The sequence below is a fragment of the Oryctolagus cuniculus genome, chromosome 5 (genome assembly GCF_964237555.1).
Source record: "Oryctolagus cuniculus chromosome 5, mOryCun1.1, whole genome shotgun sequence".
Lineage (NCBI taxonomy): Eukaryota > Metazoa > Chordata > Mammalia > Lagomorpha > Leporidae > Oryctolagus > Oryctolagus cuniculus.
The window spans coordinates 86,217,487-86,238,209 of record NC_091436.1 but is presented as its reverse complement, the minus strand read 5'-3'; positions in this window follow the sequence as shown (position 1 = coordinate 86,238,209).

Here is a 20,723-nt window from a genome sequence, read left to right as displayed (position 1 = left end):
GCTCTTTCTAGATCTGCAAAAAATACCATTGGTATTTTGATTGGTATTGCATTGCATATGTATATTTCTTTGGTTAATATGGACATGTTAATGATATTAATTAGAAAATCAATAAATGTGGAAGATTATTCCATTTTTGTGTGTCTTCCTCTATATTTCTTTAATGTTTTGTAATTTTGATTGTTGAGATCTTTCAAACCCTTGATTAAATTTATTCCATGATATTTACATTTTTGAAGATACTGTGAATGGTACTAGTCTTACAAGTTCTTTCTGAGCCATGGTACTGTTTGTTTATACAAAGCCTTTGATTTTTTTTGGTTTATTTTCTATCCTGAAACTTTATCAAACTATCCTATGATTTCCAATAGTCTCTTAGTAGAGTATTTTGGTTCATCTAAAATAGGATTATGTCATCTTCAAGCTGGAAAATTTGACTCTTTCCTTTCCAATTTGTATCCCTTCGGTTTTTGTTGTTGTTATTGCCTAATGACTCTTTGTAAAACTCCCAGAAGTACATTGAATAGTATTGGTGAAAGTGGCCATCCTTGTCTGGTTCTGGATCTTAATGGCAATGCGTCCAACTTTTCCTCATCCAATATGACAATTCCTGTGGGTTTGTCATAGATTGTCTTGATTGTACTAGGAATGCTTCTTCTGTTCGTATCTTTAAATCCATTCAGATTACACAGACCATTCTAGAAATATCAGAATGAATTCAATTGCCTCATCCTTGAGACTTTCTTTAAAGTACTGGATAATATTTTCAATTTTGTGGATCACACTGTTTTTTATAAGCTTTGCTATTGTAGCATGAAATCAGTCATATATAATACATAAATATATAAATGAATTGCCTTGACTGTATTCAAATGATATCCTTTTTATAAAACAGGCAGTGTACCGAACTTTGGTCACAGGCTATAATTTACTAATTCCACTAAACATAAAAACCTTGGGTTTATTTACATTTGAATGTGATTTGTATGCTTTTGCCTCCCAGCAGATAGTGGGTTGAACTTCCTCAGCCCTATGTGCAGTTTTATGGATATATTTTTCTATGTGTTTGTCAGTTTTTTGACTATTTGTTAGACATGAGAATGTGTCTCTCAGATATTTAACTTCAGAGAAAGTTATTGACCAATGGCTCTAGATGCTTATTCTGAAACACACCACTTCATTTCTTCCAGAAGGATGACTGCAGAAATTGAACAGAACAGGGATAGTAACGGAGACCATGTCTTGGAGATATAGAACTGTATTTATTGGCAATTTGCTGAACATTCCTTGGAATGACTCTACTCAACGGAGCTTCTATAAAACCTCCTCTAACCTCCTTTCTTCTGTATCTGCTTTGCATGCATTGCAATTTTAGTATATGTGCTGCAAAGCAAGCACTTACATTGCAATTTGATGCCTCTCCCAGCCTTTTCCATTTCCCTCAGGCTGTGTTCTTACCTAGTTTCTTGTACTTGGAATCTGCTTCTTTTGTGTACCTGTACTAACACAAATTGTTTATTTTGTGCTTTGCAGACTCAATTATCAAAGAATGGGTTGACACCATGTGTAATAAGTACAAAGAAAGAACATGAGGGAAAACAACAGTGGAGGAAATAATGTCAAAAATATTTTAAAGTGAAGAATAAACAGCAGAAAAGAGGAGATAGAAAAGATGGTAAAATAGAAGTGCCTAGGACTCCCCTCCTACTCCATGGAGAAGAACCAAAACAACAAATAAAGTGTTGCTTTTCAAGGTCAGTACCCAAGGCAGAATATGGCAACTCAAAAAGATATTATGAGAACATTGTAGGACACAGAGAGCTAACATGACAAAGCCAGTTGGCAACTAGACTCTGGTCTCTTGGGTGGGGGGAAATCGCTTGAACAGGTGGAAAGAGTAAACAAGAAAGCCTCAGCAGAGCCTGTTTGCACAGGTGCCTCATGCAGGCAATACTAGCTACAAGAGGGATCCACAGTCACCACAGATAAGGGTCCCTGTAGAAGAGCTACCTGAACTACTCACAGTTGCTTTACTTCAGAAAATGTACTTACACTGTCTCTTCCCCAGCCACTGGAGCACAGAGTGTGACAGTGTGTCACTCTCTTGAGGAAGGAATCTCATATTGCCTAGCCCTGATAGTGCTCTGTAAAACAAAGGATATGGGACTCAGAACAGCAGCAGTTCCAACCCCAAGAGTCCCAGAAGTAGGGCAATTGTCCTCTCAGACTTACACCACATCCTCATTTTCCTCCTTTTCTCTTATTCTCACATCTCTTGCTTCTGCTGGGATCCATACACACTGGAACTGCTGCTAGGGCTCCTGAAACCCATATTACTACCAGTAGTGCTTCTTTGAACTTAGAACATTGTATGGGAGTGGGGAATGCCCAATAGATGCAGTCCCACAGTATCATCCTTGTGCAGCCCTGCATCTCAGGGATGCACTGCTACCAGGGATTAAAATGAGGGAGATATAGGGAGACTATACTAAAGTGTCCAACTGGTTCTAAATCCATGATAGCCTAGAAAACCAACACCTGAAGACATATCTTAAGCAAAAAGTCTTCTTACACAAAAACTGCACTTTATTTTTTTTTAGAATTTACTTATTTGAAAGGTGGAGTGACACGTAGAGAAGGAGAAACAAAGAGAGATGTTCCATCAACTGGTTAACTCCCTGTATGATCAAAAAAGCCAGTACTTTGGAGGAGCCCAAGCACCTGGACCATATTCTTGTGCTTTCTTAGGTGCATTAGCAGGGAATTGGATTAGAAGTAGAGCAGCCAAGATGAAAATCAACTCTGATATGGGATTCCAGCATTGCAAACAGCAGCTTTACCTACTATGCTATCATGCTGACACCAAAGTCACACTTTAAAAGAGATAGAGACAAGAGACTCAGCAAATGCATAAATATCAATTTAGAGACACAGGAAAAAATGAAAAAAAAAGGCAATACACACTCCCCAATTAACCACAATAATACTGTAGTAACAGACCCTAACAAAAAGGAGACAGATGAAATTCCTGATAATTCAAAAGAATGAGTATAAGGATACTAAGAGATACAAGAAAATTCTTAAGTTGAATGAAATTAGGAAAAATGCATCTTACTGAGAAATACAACAAAGAGATAAAGATTTTGATTAATAATCAAATAGATATCTTGGAAATGCAGAATTTAGTAAGCCAGATAAAAATACAGTTGAAACCCTCAACAACAGATTAGATCAAGAAGAAGAAAGAATATCTGAACTTGAAGATAGATTTTATGAAATAATGTACTCTGACAAAAAATGATAAAAGAATGAAGACAGTCTCTGAGACCTCTGGAACATCATTAAGTGAACAAACATTTAAATTTTGACAATCCTTAAGATAGAGTGAAGGGCTAAATGCATAGAAAACCCATTCAATTGAATCATAGCTGAAAATAGCAGTCTGGGGAAAAATAGGGACAAAATGCAGAGGCTCATATAACCCCAAACAGATATGACCAGAAAAGATCTTTGCCACACCATATTGTAACAAAATTCTCAAAGGTACAACACAAAGAGAGTTCTAAAATCTGCAAAAGAAAAGCACAAACACATTTATGGGAACCCCAGTAATTTAACAGCAACTTTTTAACAATGAAATGATATGGTCCAAATTCTGAAAGAAAAAAAAAACCTGCCAACTAAGTATACTTTACCTCAAAAAAGAGACAGAAAGAGTTTTCCAAGACATGTACAAAGGGAAATTCATCATCACCAGGCCAACCTTACAAAATTATATTTAAGAGAGTCCTGTGTTGAAAAGTAAAAGAAAGACTCCTATCATCATGAAAATATGTAAAATTATAAAACCCAGTAGAAAAAGAACACATGATATCCAAAATAAACAGAAAAAAATTAAGAAAATAGCAGGACCAAATTACTGTTAATCAATAATAGCTTTGAATGTACGTTGACTAAATTCCCTAATTAAAAGATACAAACCTGCTTAATAAATAAAAATACATGGCTGAACAATATGCTACCTACAATAAATTAACTTCACTGGTAAAGACACATTCAGTCTGAAAGTGAAAAGATGGAGCAAGGTATTGTATACAAACAGAAACCCAAAGCAGGTGTAGCTAGCTACATTTTTTTTTTGACAGGCAGAGTTAGTGAGAGAGAGAGAGACAGAGAGAAAGGTCTTCCTTCCGTTGGTTCACCCCGCAATGGCTGCTACGGCTGGTGCGCTGCACTGAACTGAAGCCAGGAGCCAGGCACCTCCTTCCAGGTATCAAGCAAAATAGACTTGAAGAGAAAAACTTAAGAGAGAAAAGTCACTATATAATGATCAAGGGATCAATTCAACAAGATCATATAGCAAGTGTAAATATATATACCCATAATCCTGAAGCATCCAATTTTGGAAAGCAAACATTAGATCTAAAGGGAGAGATAAGCCCCAATACAATAATAGTGGGGGATATCAACACTACACTTATGTCAATGGACAGATTATCCAGACCAAAAATCAATGAATAAACATCAGAGCTAAGCTATATTGTAGACCAAATGGCCCTAACAGACATCTAACAGCTGTAGATTACATATTTTTATCATCAGCATAGGGGACATTTCCTAGGACAAACCATGTATTAACTTACAAGACAAGTCTTAACAAATTGAAAACAGATGAATACCTATATAACTTACCAAAATTGATCCATGAAGACATAGAAAACCTGGACAGAACAATAATGAGTAATGAGATTGAATCAGTAATAAAGTCTTCCTACAAAGAAAACTCTAAGGCTATGCTCCCAAATTAAAGGCAGAGAAGCCTCTGCACTCTGGTGCAGTGAGTAAAGCCACTGCCTGCAATGCTGGCATTCCATATTGGATCTGGTTTTAGTTCCAGGTGCTGTGCTTCTAATCCAGCTCCCTGCTAACAACCTTGGAAACGCAACAGAAGATGGCCCAAGTGATTGGGCCTTTGACATCCACATGGAAGACCCAGATGAAGCTCCTTTCTCCTGGCTTTGGCCTAGCCCAGCCCTGGCTGTAGTGGCCATCTGGGGAATTAACCAGTGGATGGAGTCACTCTCTCTCTCTCTCTCTCTCTGTGTGTGTGTGTGTGTGTTCCTCTTTCTCTATAACTTTTTCCACTAAGAATAAATAATTTTTTTAAAAAAGAGAGACAGAGAAAGAGAAAGAACTTTTATCCTGGTTCACTCCCTAAATGCCTACAGTGAATGAAGCCAGATGTGGTGAAAGTTGGGAGAACTCAATCTGGGAACGTGGGGGGTTGGCAGAACCCAATCACTTGATCCATCACTGCTGTATCCCAGTGTCTGAATCAGCAGGAAGGAGCCAGAGGTAGATATTGGACCCAGGCACTCTTAACTCTGAGGTCAAATGTTCACCCCGATTAAAAAAAATTAACAAAATACTAGCAAATCAAATCGAACAGCACATTAAAAAGATTGTTCACTATGATCAAGGGGAATTGATCCCAGTATTCACAATTCTATAAATGTAATATGTCATAGCAAAAGAATAAAGTCTAAAAAGTCATATGATCATCTTAACAGAGGGATGAAAAGCCTCTGATAAAACTTAATATCCATCTATTCATGATAAAAGCCTTGAATGAATTAAGTAAAGAAGGAATGCACCTAACCATATAAAAAGCCATGTTTAACATCCCCATGGCCAACACCATACTCAATGAGATAAAGCTGAAAGCATTTTCTCTAAGATTTGGAAACAAACAAGGATGTCTATTCTTAGCACTCTTATTTAATCTGGTTCTGGAAGTCATAACCAGAACAATTCAGCATGAGAATGAAATGAAAGACATACAAATAGGAAACAATGAAATCAAATGATCATACTGATCTCCTGATTTCTACAATAAAATGGGATCATCTATGTTGTGTTTTGCATGGTCTCCAGCATTTTGTAAATGCTCCAAATAACCATTATGGTCATTTTTAAAGAATGAACTTGTGTATGCTTTTCCCAAGGCTTAGCACTATCTTACAAAGATGTTAGCTTGAATACTATGGGAAAAATCTCCAAGATCAGCAAATAGCATTTTTTATGCTTTTCCTTCCAAGACTGCCAGATGAGCATCAGGAGTTTTGCAGTAAAAAAAGATAGTAAGCACTTTGATATGAAAATGTAATTGAAAAATAAGAGAGTGAAGCCTTGAATAAGATGACACCAGGGCATGAGGGTCCCTGACTGGTTCAGTTGGTGTTAATTGTCTCTGGCCTTAAACCCTATCATTGGAATATGACTATTTGCACTGTTGCTAGGTCATAGAACATCTAAGCAAGGAGGCATTTCTCAGAACATGGTAGCACCATGAGGTGTGAGTGACAGTCAAAGCCCAAGTTGTGTCTGATGAGTTGCAGGGTTATAACTCCAGATCAAGAACAGCACGTGACACTGCTTTCTGCTTTCCTGGATCACATCCAGAAAGGAGGCAGGGCAGAGACACCTTAGAGAGAATTCTAGCTCTACTGCTCACTTGCTGCCTGACCTTGGATGAACTATTTAATTCTTCCAAGCAGATTTTTTAAATCTATAAATGGGGATAGCACATGGATTCCTGTCTCACGGTGTTTTTGTGAGGCTTAAATGAGATTAAGAATATTGAACAGTCACCACAGAATCCAATAAATGGTAGCTTTTATTTCTATCATTATTAACAATAGTGAATCAGCCACCAGCCAAGGATGAGTAGTATGAGCTACTCCATATGACACAGGTGTGCATACCAATGTGTATGTGTATGTGTATACTCATTATATTCAAAACTCATGCATCTGTTTTCCCACCTGAGTAAATGTATAAATTCCCTCTTAAAGGAAAATATTATGAACATTTGACAAATTAAGAACTTAAAAGTTATTTATTTTATTGGTGTGGAGGGAGAGAAAGGAAAAAAATAAAATATTTCTATTTATTGATTCACTCCCCAAAGGCTCACAATACCTGATGCTGGGACAAGCTCAAGCTGGGAGCAAAGAACTCAATCCAAGGTCTCCCATGTGGGAAGCAGGGACCCAACTACTTAAACCGTCATCTGCTGCCTCCCTGGTTGTGTAATAGCAGAAATTTGAAATCATGAATCTAGCTGGTACTCAAACCCCATCATTCTGATATAGGATGCAGGCATGCCAAATGATGTCTTAACCACTTGGCCAAATGTACCCCCTTATTCCTAGATTAATAGTTGTGATGTGTTATAAGTATGTGTATACACATTTAACTCTTTGTACTTAATATTTTTTAACCCTGAATGAAAAATCAACAAGATACAAATACTATAAAGTAACTAAAAATTAAATTGAATACAAAAAAGTAAACAGCAGGTTGATAGTTTATTTGGTAAAGACACTTTCTGCCAAAGTGTCTACAGACCAAATTTATGAAAATAAGAAAGTTACTATTAGACATAGGATCCAAGAAAATCATGGGGCTTGGAGATGAGTAAAGACAAAGTCTAAGTTCAAATCCAAGGAAACAATAACCCAAAAGTCTCTGGCTCTAGGAAACAGCGGAAATAATGGAAAGTGTCAGTGAAATGATACACTTGAGTGGGTTAGGGAGAGTTTGTGCACTGAAGAATGAGACTTTAAGTATATGCTCTTTGCTTTGATACTCCTATATTACTGGGTACCAATCATCAACCTGAAAACTAGATGAATCTGTAGAACTTTTTTGGTCCCAATTGAACTGGCATTTGTACATTATCCACTTGAAAATCCGGTTTGGCACCCTTCACTCTGTTGGTGTTCAAAAGCACTGATTTTGCTGAGATTCCGATCACCTTTCCATGACCTAGTTGGAAATAAACCCTGAAGATATTTGACATATTGTATAAGCTTATATGCAAAGCATAGACAAAGGCAACTAACTAATGAACTAACAAACCAAAAAATATCATAGGGAACAGAGAGAAATTAGAAAGCAGAACAAACGTTATAAAGGGAAAAGTAATGTTTCTGTGAAACAAGAGCAAGTTGATATGGAAAAGGAGTAATCAAAATTATTCTGACAGAAAGTTCCTGTGATTTAAAATTATATACTACTACAAAAACAGAATCATAAGACAATGTTACGGAAATTTCCCAAAGAATAGAAGTAAAATAAAGATAAACAGGTGCCCAACTTTCTGAGTAACTTCAATTTTTTGTTTTTCTTTTTAAAATTTTTAATATAAAGAGAACAGATTTCACATATTTCATAAATATAATTCTAAGAAGATAACAAAAATGTAGAAAAACTGCGAACAAGTGGCATAAGACATTTCCAATAATTAAAAGACTGAGTTTAACACAGAAATCAAAGAGAAAGAGGAGTGGACATTCAGCACTGTGGTTAGATGCTGTTTGGAAGGCTCACAGACCATTTAGCATTTTAGCTGGTGATAGCTCAACTAGTTGAGTTCCTGTCATTCATGAAGAAACTTGGATTGAACTTCAGGCTTCTGACTTTGGCCAGGCCCATCTCTGACCTTACCCAGTCCTTACTATTGTGGGCATTTGGAAGTGAACCAGAGGGTGGAAAATTTCTCTCTACCTAAAACTAAGAGATCCTAAAGCACATAAAATAAAATTTTCAAATACCAAGGATAAAAAAAAAAACAATCCTTGAGGTGCTTGGGTATCAATATGGCATTGGATTTTGCAATTGCAACTCTGAATGCCAGAAGACAGAGGAGCAATGCTCGATTGAAGTATATGTCCAAAGCCCTCCTAGCGCTTAAAATTTGTTATGACACCCTTAAATCACTTTGCATAATGAGGGATTAGGCTCTACAGTATTTATAGTCTTTCTTACGTTTCTCATGACTCTGTGTCCACATAAGAAACTGAGGATATAATAGAAGATAAATTACGGCCGGTGCCGCAGCTCACTAGGCTAATACTCCACCTTGCGGCGTTGGCACACCGGGTTCTAGTCCCGGTCTGGGCGCCGGATTCTGTCCCGGTTGCCCCTCTTCCAGGCCAGCCCTCTGCTGTGGCCAGGGAGTTCAGTGGAGGATGGCCCAAGTGCTTGGGCCCTGCACCCCATGGGAGACCAGGAGAAGCACCTGGCTCCTGCCTTTGGATCAGCGAGGTGCGCCGGCCGCGGCAGCCATTGGAGGGTGAACCAACAGCAAAGGAAGACCTTTCTCTCTGTCTCTCTCTCTCACTGTCCACTCTGCCTGTCAAAAAAAAAAAAAAAAAAAAAAAAAAAAAAAAAAAAAGTAAATACTAAGTATCTGTGCTATAGTTCACATATAGTGTTTACCCTCTGAAACTCATGTTTATTTTCAATGTGATGGTGTTGAGAAGAGGTAAGATTTTTAAAAGGTGTTTAGATAACGAAGTGAGGTCATGAGAATGGGGCCCTTGATAGCATTAGTGGCTTTATAAAGATGGAAGAGATACCTGAGTTGGAATGCTGGTTCTGTCCCTCTGTGGGAGGCCCTGACCACATTGTGACGCAGCACAAAGGCTCTTTTTAGATGTTTGGCTCCATGTTCTCCTACTTGCCAGCATCACTACAGTGAGCTAAATAAAGTTCTATTCTTTACAAAGAACTCCTCTCTGGTATGTTTTTATAACAATTACAATCTGTTATATTGCAACAAATCAGCAAGCATTCTAAAGTAAAAACAAAACAACACAAAGTAGCCATGGAAGGGCTTATAGGGGATGTCTAAAATCTTTCCTAACATAATAATTAGTGGCTGCTTGTTACAACGATATAAAAATTCAGATTTTCTCTGGTTTGTGAACAGTACATTTCCCTCATTCATTAGACAAGTGTGTTCCATCAACTAATTGGGATATGGTTAGCTCTGTCGTCTCACAGATGTACACTGTGCCCTCAGTATTAGGTGAGAGAAATTTTATCACGCTCTCCTCTGATTTCTCATTCTCCCAAGAAAGTTGCTATCAAAGGGAAACATTCAGTAAGAGAACAAGGAAATAAGGATAAGATCGGTTAAAAGACAATGGAGGTGAGCTGTAGCATTGTATAACAATGATGTATCTTTGTAAAAACAATGAAATTTTCTCATGGTTGGCATATTAATAATTCTACCATCACAGGTATCATAGAATTTATAAAAGAACAGGCACATTTATTTTTGGACAGTGCCCTGAAATTTCAAATGAGAGGAAACATGTGAACCTCTTGCATGAATGAACTTTTATATAAATGCAATGTATATTTCTGTTTTCATATCCATAATAAAGAGAAAAAAACAGGGACCATTTTTTTTTTCAAATGTTGAACAGCATCATGTTTGGGAGAATGACAGCTAATTTAAAACACTAGGGGAGAACTGATGGAGATGTTAATGGAAAATGAAAGATTATAGCTTTTAGTGACATGTTAGACAAGCAGATTTAAAAAACTTAAAAGTGTTATTCCCCCACAGGATTACTTATATCTCATTTCTAAGTTGTCAGTGCCTTTAATTTATTCCAGTTACTTCTCATTTGTTATCTTTATGAAACAATGCAGGCTCATTGTGAGGAGAGAAACCTATCTTTTCTAATGCACATGTGAAACAGCTCTCAACAACACCCACAAAGGGGCCTTATGATGATGTCTATCACATTTCATCAGTTTAAGCTATATTTCAAATACGGGACTCTGACCAAGTAACCTTGACATCAGAGATGAGTTTTTTTTAATTAATTTATTGATTTGAAAGGCAGAGTTACAGAGAGGCAGAGGGAGAGAGAGAAAGAGGGAGAGAGAAAGAGAGAGAGAAAGTCTTCCATCCGTTGGTTCATTCCCCAGATGGCTGCAATGCCCATAGCTGTACTGATCCAAAGCCAGGAGCCAGGAGCTTTGGGTCTCCCATCCACATTGGTACAGGGGCCCAAGGACTTAGGTCATCATCTGCTGCTTTCCCAGGCCATACAGAGAGCTGGATTGGAAGTGGAGCATCCAGGACCAGAATCAGGGACCACATGAGATGCCATTACTGCAGGCTGCAGCTCTACCTGCTATGCCACAGTGCTGGCCCCCAGAGATGAGGTTTTTTAACACATAAGCATTTGAAAACTCCATATACTTTACATTTTAAAAAGTTTAAATATGAAAAATGTAAGAAAATTTTGGTTAGAAAATTTCAATCCATGCATCAATCATAAAAGCAATCTCAAAAACAATATGTGTGTTTCTTTATGATTCCAATATTTTTTAAATATTTATTTATTTATCTCTTCCTTGTATTATACTTAGATCTTTAATCTGCCTGAATCATTCACCACTGTGAAGGGCCAATGATTCATGTAGGGCTGTACAACAGTGTCATCAACTCTATTTCCATTCAATCATTTGGCATTAAAAATTGTGTCAGTGGTGTTCATTACACCTTGATTTTTGCAACAGAACTGACCAGTTGTTTTGGTTAAGTAAAGGCAACATAGTTTGGAGTGATTCCCTTGCCCTAATTATTGGCAATTAGTTCTACTTTTCCTGTGCTGGAAGGCAACTATAAAGGAGTAGGTGGTGCCAAGATCATTGTGTGTAGGCACTGTCCTGCTTAGGAAAAAATACGCTGACATCAGAAGTTGACACTGCCTCCAACAAAACCTGTGTAGTGTGTTTTACAGCAAGGAATATGTGACCAATATGTTGTTTTATACTAGAGATATCATATAATCACAAAAGTTAGAAAAGCGATTTCAAGCCATTGCAATATACCTATACAAGGTGTGGTGGTGGAAAGAATGCTTTCTCAATTGGAGAAAAAAAAAAGCAGAGGACAGTGAAAATTTGGTCATCATGTGCTTAAGGTTTTCAGTGGGTAAAGACTGGCTTTTCTTTTTTTTTGACAGGCAGAGTTAGACAGTGAGAGAGACAGAGAGAAAGGTCTTCCTTTTTCTGTTGGTTCACCCTCCCAAATGGGTGCTACGGCAGGAGCTGTGCCGATCTGAAGCCAGGAGCCAGGTGCTTCCTCCTGGTCTCCCATGCAGGTGCAGGGCCCAAGTACTTGAGCCATCCTCCACTGCCTTCTCGGGGCCACAGCAGAGAGCTGGATTGGAAGAGGAGCAACTGGGACAGAATCTGGCACCCCAACTGGGACTAGAACCGGGGTGCTGGTGCTGCAGGTGGAGGATTAGCCTAGTGAGCCGTGGCACCGGCCAAGACTGGCCTTTCAATCGACATTTGAGATTAAGCTTCAGTGGATGAATTTGGTGGTATAGTCCCTATAAGGACCTGCCCACAGGAGATAAATGGTGGTTTCTAGGATGTGGTCATACTCGCACTATCTAGTATGGCAGTTTGAATGGAAAGCGGATTGCCTTAAGCACCAAAGCAGCACCAGATCCTCCAAAACATACAAAATCATTGTACTGTTCTGCTAAATGTTAGTACTACCATCCTAGCTAAAAATCATCTTTGCCCACCTGGATAACTGTGAAGGAGCTCTCAACACCATCTGCATATTTCTATCTTGCTTTTTCACAATCCATTTTCTCCACAGCAAACAGAGGGATTCTCTTAGAAACAAATAAAATTGTTTACTTCCTTGCCTAAAATACTTCAGTGTCTGCAAATTTTATTTAGAATTAAGATCCAAATTCCTTAACATGATCTTCAAGATTCTGTGTGACGCTGCTCCTGCCTTTCCAACATCCTCCACCACTATTTCCTCGTCCACAATGACTTCCCTGCTGTTCCTCCCTAGGGCTTTGGAATTTTCTGTCTTCTTTGCCTGGAACATTTATCTTGAAAGCCCTCTTATATTTGAGTCCTTCCTCTGCTTGTCATTTAGGTCTTAGCTCTATATCTTGATTCAATCTAAATAACATACTCTCATTGCCCTACATCATAGAACCATTTTAAAATAGCATCTACCATATCAGGTCATGTCATTTTGAAAATGTATTTCTTTACTTATTTACCATCTTAAAATCTGCCTCCATTCTCCACCAACTAGAATGTAAATCTTATTAAAGTTGTGCAATTATCTGTCAAAGAGTCTCTCTACCCCCACCAAATAAGAATAGAAATCACAAATTTTGCATCTATATTGGTATATAGTGTCATTGTACACACTCAATAATTATTGATTGATTGTTATATCACAGGACAATACATGCATTCTGTGAATGCATGTTCTCAAGAAGAATCCTGACCATACTCAATAACTCCAAAAGAGGAGTAGCCCCTCGATCTTCCTCTCAGGTTACCCTAATCTAACAGTACTCTCTTTATTTAAGTTGATCTTTACTTCTGTCTCTTGCTATCTTTTATCTAGACCATGTCTATAGTGCTTTATACACTCTTTTTTTTTTTTTCTGACAGGCAGAGTGGACAGTGAGAGACAGAGACAGAGGGAAAGGTCTTCCTTTTTGCTGTTGGTTCACCCTCCAATGGCCACCACGGTGCTGATCCAATGGCAGGAGCCAGGTACTTATCCTGGTCTCCCATGGGGTGCAGGGCCCAAGCACTTGGGCCATTCTCCACTGCACTCCCGGGCCACAGCAGAGAGCTGGCCTGGAAGAGGGGCAACCGGGACAGAATCTGGCGCCCCGACTGGGACTAGAACCCCATGTGCCAGCACCGCAAGGTGGAGGATTAGCCTATTGAGCCACGGCGCCTGCCGCTTTATACACTCTTGATCTAAATCCTGCAGCTCCCATGATCAGGTGAGGCTGACTCAGTGCTCTTGGAGACCCACAAACTGCCAGACCAAGTCTACCTGCATGGTTGAGTGAGAACAAACACTCAGGTGGAATGATGAGAGCTATACCATTTTCTGTTCCCAGACAAGGCTTAAACTTCTCCTTGCTTGGTCTGGGAGGGCAGTGGGATACATCTCACTTCTCTTTGTGTGGGATCATGTGGTTAGAAAAAAAAGAAGAGCCTGCTAATTATTTCACCTTCTGAACTAGTGAATGTGCCTTTAACCAGATGACAGCTTTGCGCTTAAGTTTGATTTGAAGTATAACAAACATACTTTTATGTTTCTATCAGTGCTGCTGCTGATGGGGAATCAGAAGGAAATAGACATATGGTGGCCCTTGCTGAGGTACAGGTTTAGCAGAAGGCCAGAAGCATTTCCAGTTGAGTGACTTAAAAAACGTTTCAGAGGTGGGGTCAGTACAATCTGATACAGAGTTGATTTATGCAGCAGCTCAGAGAGGTTGTCTAATACTCCATGCCCTTGGAATCAAGTGTGAAACCCCCAGGGTGGCAAATACAACCTAGATTTAAAGCACACACATGGAAGTTCAGTGTTTCCCTACTGTTGTGAGGCCACATGAATCCTTTTTCTTTCTGCTTTTCTAAAACCTGTAACACAAATGAGGGTAATAATCGCTATAAAAATGGACAGATATTGAAATTAATAGATTTTTCAGAAGGTACAGATGAGGTTTATTTTCCAATCTAATTTTTCATTTGTGGTACAATTTGGAAAATTATTTATATACCTATGTTTGCTGTAAAAATGACACCTTTTTGCAATTTTTAATATCTGTTTACCTGCTGCATTTACAGAAATATGTTTGTTTTTGACATGATTCATACAGTACTGTTCATCATGGATTTCCCCCTGAAAAGTTTCCCTTAATATTCCTTGATGATGTTTTTACCATGGAACTTTGTGTAATGAGGGAGCTATGTAGAGCTATTTGTCTATGTAGAAAAAGACAACTGTTTTGCCACCTTTATGTCCCAAATGCTGACTTTCACTTTAGTGTTTACTATGTATCTTTCTCTGAAATTATATTAATACCATTCTCACTAGATATCACATTTAGGTTATTAGGTTTCACATATTTAAAATGTACACACTCCAATTTGATGGTGAAACTAATTTTTCCAAAACTAAAGATCCTAATTTTTTTATCACCCAAAGATTTAACTTTTGCGCATCTTCCCTAGATTCCACAAAATCAAAAAATGTCTACAATCAACTTGAAGGAGACAGAATAGTATTATTTAACTTAGAAGGAATTGGAACAGAAGTTTACTCTGACCTCCTAGAAAAAAAAAACAAAATAATGATAGAAATTGGTCAGCACATTCCAATAAACCTAACAAACTTGAGTCTCTTTGGATGTGTATAACATTCCTTACCAGGACTCCCATTCTTATGACTTTCCCAGACTTGGTAGCATTAAATATGTCTATAGAGAATTTTTGGTTCCTACTGTAAAATTAAAGATTTATCAGTGTGAAGGCATTGTTAACTAACAATGGAAATGTGCACATTGACTGCATAGGTGCTGTAAGCCAGAGTTGGAATTTGGACTTAAGAGCATTTCACTCCAAGATCCAAACACTGCACTCTATGATCTGCTGCTGCTTTAATGATGTATCTGAAATGCTATGTGGGGATCTGCCTGCCATGACTCCAGGAATAAGTGATAGTCATGGAGAGAAACTAGGCAACAAGTAAAGGGACTGATGAGCTGCTGTGATTATAGTTGGTCAGATGTTAGTTTCTCCATAGTGCTTAGATTTCTGAGATAGAGAGCAGCTGTGTGCTCTGGTGAAAGGCACAGTCTTCATCATTAGTAAGTGTTCACTGCCTATAATTTCTATCTACTTGCTTTCTTTTATTTATTTATTTTTTGACAGGCAGAGTGGACAGTGAGAGAGAGAGACAGAGAGAAAGGTCTTCCTTTTGCCTGGAAGAGGGGCAACCGGGACAGAATCCGGCGCCCCGACTGGGACTAGAACCTGGTGTGCCGGCGCCGCAAGGTGGAGGATTAGCCTAGTGAGCCGTGGCGCCGGCCTCTACTTGCTTTCAACAATGAATTCTCTCTAAAAACTCTTTTATATCCTCCCACCCATGGAATAAACACTGTTCAGAAATCCTTTTGCAGCAGCAGCAGCTTTAACACCTAGGAAATACCAGGTCTAAATAGTCCATTAGGCTTCCATTTACTTGGACTCCATCTGATCCTACCTAGTCATTAGAACTGAGGGGGTTTTCCAAGTGAAATGCATTATGTACCCTTTTAATATTGCACTGGTAAAAGAAATGGAAAGGATAGTGGCAGGAGTTGAGAAAGAATTTTTTTTTTTAATCTTTTCTTTTTCTACTGTAGGCCCCAGCCGTCTACATGATGGCCTTATGTATGTCACTAGGATTCTATTTTGTCCATGATACATATTGGGGCTATTCTACCTGGGGAGATAGGGGGGAAGGAAGTATAACAGGAAAAGTATTTATATTCAAAATCGTAGGGGAGGTGAGAGTCACAGAGAGACCAAACCTTCTTAAATGGATGCTTGGATGTGCTTACTATTTATCTTGTTAGGCAGAACCTAGGGTCTATTTACAATTATTTCTTTGTAACTTCAGTGAACATAAGAGAAAAGTAAGCAGATATTTTAGCCTTAAGTCCCCATAAAGCTAAGCCTTAGGCAAAAGACTTATGAGACAATACATTTTTAAATTTTTTTAAAATTTACTTTTATTCGAAGGGGAAAAAGGCATAGAGAAATATTCCATCTTCTGTCCACAATAGACAAGGCTGGGCCAGGCTGAAAGCAGGAACTCAAAACTTAATCCAGGTCTTTTAATGTGATGGCTGAGACCCAAGTACTGGAGCCATCATCTCTGTCTCACAGGGTGCACATTAGCAGGAAGCTGGGTTGGAAATAGACTAGCTGGGCCTTGAACTTGGCACTGTGATATTGGATGCAGATGTCCCAAGCAGTTACTTAACTGCTGTGCCACTTAATCACCTGATAATACTTTATGAAAGAGTACAATTCCAGGGAGCAGGAATGAAATACAAGAGAAGTGAGGCAAGGAAGAAGGTAGAAGCAACACAAGGAGGCATTATTACCTATTTGGTCATCATTAAGCACACCTGTTTGCTCGATTATATGGATTTGCGATCTGAGAAGCCACAAAAATGCATCTCAAGGTATTTCATCCAGGATGAAAAATGCTAGTTGTATGACTCTACCTGCCCTCCTTCCTGGTTTGCATCTGCTCCATCAGATGGGCTCCAGCAACATCCCTACTTCTTGATTTCAACACAGAAATACTAGATGTGATGAATGATACCAGGCATGGGTGTAAGATTAAAGTGCTGTTAGGTTTTGCCTGCATGAAATTGGTTCTGCGGGAGTGACTAGAGCAAGAGGCAGGTGAGTTGGAGGATATATGAAGTAATGCATAAGAAGTGCATTTGAGCAGCTGGCTGCAAGTTTATGATTGACAATAATCATCTAACTTTTATATTACATATTTTGTATTTTGTCATTGTCTTTCAGCACTTTGACTTGTCTAGGATGCCTTCATTATTATCTGAACATCCTCAGAACTCTATACTCAGGCTCTTGAACTTTTAACAGCCTTGTCCTTATTGAGTTATCATACTTCTACATGCATTGGTTTCCCTTAATATAGAAGTACTGAGATGTTCATTCTTGCCTTTCAGAAATATTATTCCCTCTTCCCATTGTGTAATATCAAACCTAGGTTCCCATGATAATTATGTTAATTACTCTTTATTTGTGTGTTGTTCCATGGCATGAAGATTCCAGGAATAAGTTCAAGTTCAGTGAAATCTTTATTGTCCTGTAGTAGAAAAATCCTTCCCAGGAACCAGGAATCATAACAAGTACAGACTACCATCATAGGGATAGGCAAGTATATAGTAAACAAAGGGTCACTGGGAGTGATAGTGAGGGAACAATTTTAATTCATCTCCTTGGATGTTGGACCCATGTAGTCTTATTGTCTTGTTATAAGGGACCTAGCAATACATATTGGCCATTAGTTCAAATTATATACCACATTCTAGAGGATAGCACTCTGATTCTACAAGGTATTATTCTCAAGTTGATACCTTAGTGGAGTCTTTAATATGTCATTCCACAATATTCTATTCTGACTTCCACCAGTTGACAGGTACATGTTAAATTCTTTGGTTCCTGTGGTCATATGCCCATTATTGTATATACTTAGGTGTAAAATGGGCCCCTTGATCTGAAACAATATGGTACAGGATACTGTATCAATAGATCAAGGATTCTGTAAGCCTTAAAATGGTGGTACAGGTGGCAGGGGAGAAAATACCCATATATAAAGGAAGTATTTATTATGGTGATGACAAGATATGATCAGCCTTATGATCAAGTGGCTGACTTGTCTGCACATAATGATGCCCTATTAAAGTCTTATTGTTTAGTTTCTGTTGGCTAATCAGATATTCAACAATGGCAGTCGCTAGTTCAGCCTTGGTCAGAGGGAGCCTGCATTGAAAAGCCTGAGTATTGCCTCCACTGATGGTTGCTATACTGTGAGGAAGACCAAACCAGTTTATATGAGGAGATGACATGGAGAGAACACACGACTGTATGATGATAGGGATGTCTATCTAGCCTCTAGCACTTTTAGATTTCTGGTTCTTTGATGAAGTTCAACAACAGCTTAACAAGAGTCCTTAAATAAAAGTTCAAGAGCCTGAGTATAGAGTTCTGAGGATGTTCAGATAATAATGAAGGCATCCTAGACAAGTCAAAGTGCTGAAAGACAATGACAAAATACAAAATATGTAATATAAAAGTTAGATGATTATTGTGACAGAAAAACCTTGATGAATAGCAGTAAGTAATTTGGGAGTCTGACCCAGCTGCTAATACTAGTTGTACTTTCTGGGCATTCTGAGGCCTAAACACAGAGGTATCATTTCAGTGGATAAAACCTAGCTCAGAATGATACCTAGTACAAAAGGGACATATCAGGTCATTTAGTCTTTCAGCGAGGTGTTCAGACTCTATGGGGGTTGTGTAACAAATTTGAACTGCTTTTCCCTTGAATAGTTCTTTGACACAGAGGGCATAGCCTTTGTTCAGAACCCTAGAGGTCTCATGTGAAACTGTCCTGTACACAAATCTTCCTGCACTACATGGCAGTTTTTTGTCCATTATGGCTACCTGCAGAACTATATAAGCTGTTAGATCTTATTTACTGAATAAAGAAACTTGGACCTGTTGTAGAACCCATTCCTACATTGGGTATTACCTGAAACAGGCAGCATTCCACATTTCCTGAAAAATATATTTGAATGTTATTCTCAAGTGAAGTTTTCTCTCTGAAATCCAAAGAGTTGTACCAAATTTTAGTTAGATGAGATGTGAGGTGCAACAACCTATTCTTTTATCTTTGAGATGTCCTGGCATGTCCCAAATCACTGAACCTCTCCAATTTCCTCCACTGTGGCAGGTCTTGGTAAATGTCTGGGTTTATTGCCTTTACTTTGGAAGGCATGTGTTTTCCCAGTGTGTCTAGAGAGCTCACACCTTCCTGTTTCCCAGATCCAATTAACATGATGTCATCAATGTATGGATTGTGGGACCTCCAGCAATGTGTCCAGCTGACCAGTGGAACTGTAGACAATATCACAACGAGCAATAGATGTCAACATACCTTGACTAAGACAGTTACTATATTCAAAACCCGGATTTAAAAATGGTAGGATGGTCTAATTTGTTTTAGAAACTTTTTAATTAATGTAGTAAACATTTTAATGATTAGTATTTAAGCTTCAATTTTATGGGAAATTCACATCTGTAGAATGTTTTGGACCATGTGCATGTATGGGTGAGGTGACAGTGTGTCCACTCAGAACAGAAAACCATCCCACTTCTAATGCCAGCACAGGGAAGTGCCTTTAGACTAACCTCTGCACCAGTTAGTCCCAACTCCCTCCCTTTCCACTAATGGTAGCCAGAATTTCTGTGCATACCCATCTCACACATGATTCTGCCTGTTGCCCATCCTATGAACAGCTGACTGAGCTTTCTGGCCCAACCTTAATTGGGCATAACAAAAGCAGCATTAAGAGAAAAATTTATAGCAGTAAGTGCCTACATAAAAAATGGGAAAGGTATTAAGTAAATAACCTGTCAATATATCTCAAGGACTTAGAAAACCAAGAACAACTCAAAACACAGATTAGTAGAAGGAAATAAATAATAAAAATTAGAAAACAAATAAACAAAATAGAAATAAAAATAACAAAGAAATGGAGTATTGCTGTTTTGAAAAGATAAACAAAACTGATAAATCACTAGCCAAGATAATCAAGAAAGCAAATATAAATCATGGATGAAAAAGAAGATACTAAAACTGATACCATAAAAAAGCAAAGAACCATTAGGAACTGTCATGAATAACCATAAGCCAACAAATTAGAAGACCAAGAAGAAATGAATATATTTCTGTAAACATGTAAATTTCTAAAATTGAATCAGGAAGACATAAAAATCTGAAAAGATAGTAGCTAAGTGTTAGATTGGAACACTAATAGTAATAGTCCCCCATCGAAGAAAATCCAAGGACCAGAGGGTTTCAATGCCAAATGCTACCAACTTTTAAGGAAGAGCTCACATAAACTCTTTTCAAACAATTCTAAACAATTTAAAGGGATGAAACCTTTACAAACTCATTCTGTGAGGGGTTGGTGCTGTGGCGCAGCAGGTTAATGCCCTGGCCTGAAGCACCAGCATTCCATATGAGCGCTGGTTTGTGACCTGGCTGCTCCATTTACAATCCAGCTCTCCGCTATTTCCTGGGAAAGCAGTAGAAGATGGACCAAGTGCTTGGGCCCCTGCACCCACGTGGGAGACCCAGAAGAAGCTCCTGGCTCCTGGCTTCAGATCGGTGCATATCCAGCCCTTGTGGCCAACTGGGGAGTGAACCAGCAAATGGAAGACCTCTCTCTCTCTCTCTCTCTCTCTCT